The sequence below is a fragment of the Populus euphratica genome, unplaced genomic scaffold (assembly GCF_000495115.2).
Source record: "Populus euphratica unplaced genomic scaffold, PopEup_1.0 scaffold1054.1, whole genome shotgun sequence".
In the NCBI taxonomy this organism is placed as follows: domain Eukaryota; kingdom Viridiplantae; phylum Streptophyta; class Magnoliopsida; order Malpighiales; family Salicaceae; genus Populus; species Populus euphratica.
Window position 1 is genome coordinate 26,914 of NW_011500909.1, and position 296 is coordinate 27,209.

The following is a 296-nucleotide window of genomic DNA, read 5'->3' on the forward strand; positions in this document are numbered from 1 at the left end:
ATATATATATATATATATATATGTAACTTAAAACACAATACATCTTTAACCCATATATCAAGCTTTCGACTAATAACTCCCACACTAGGTGGTCTTAAAGCATTTGGTGTTTCGACACCCTTATAAGCTTAGTAACTCGGGTTGTAGATACTGATATGTTGATAGTGCAGTGTTTCATTCCCTTAAGCTTTTTTCCTTAACTCATTGATTAGTACTTAAAAGTGCATTTGTATCATGGTTTTATATCATCATTTTGCACTTGAAGTATCAATAACTCCTTAACCAAAGCATGTTTT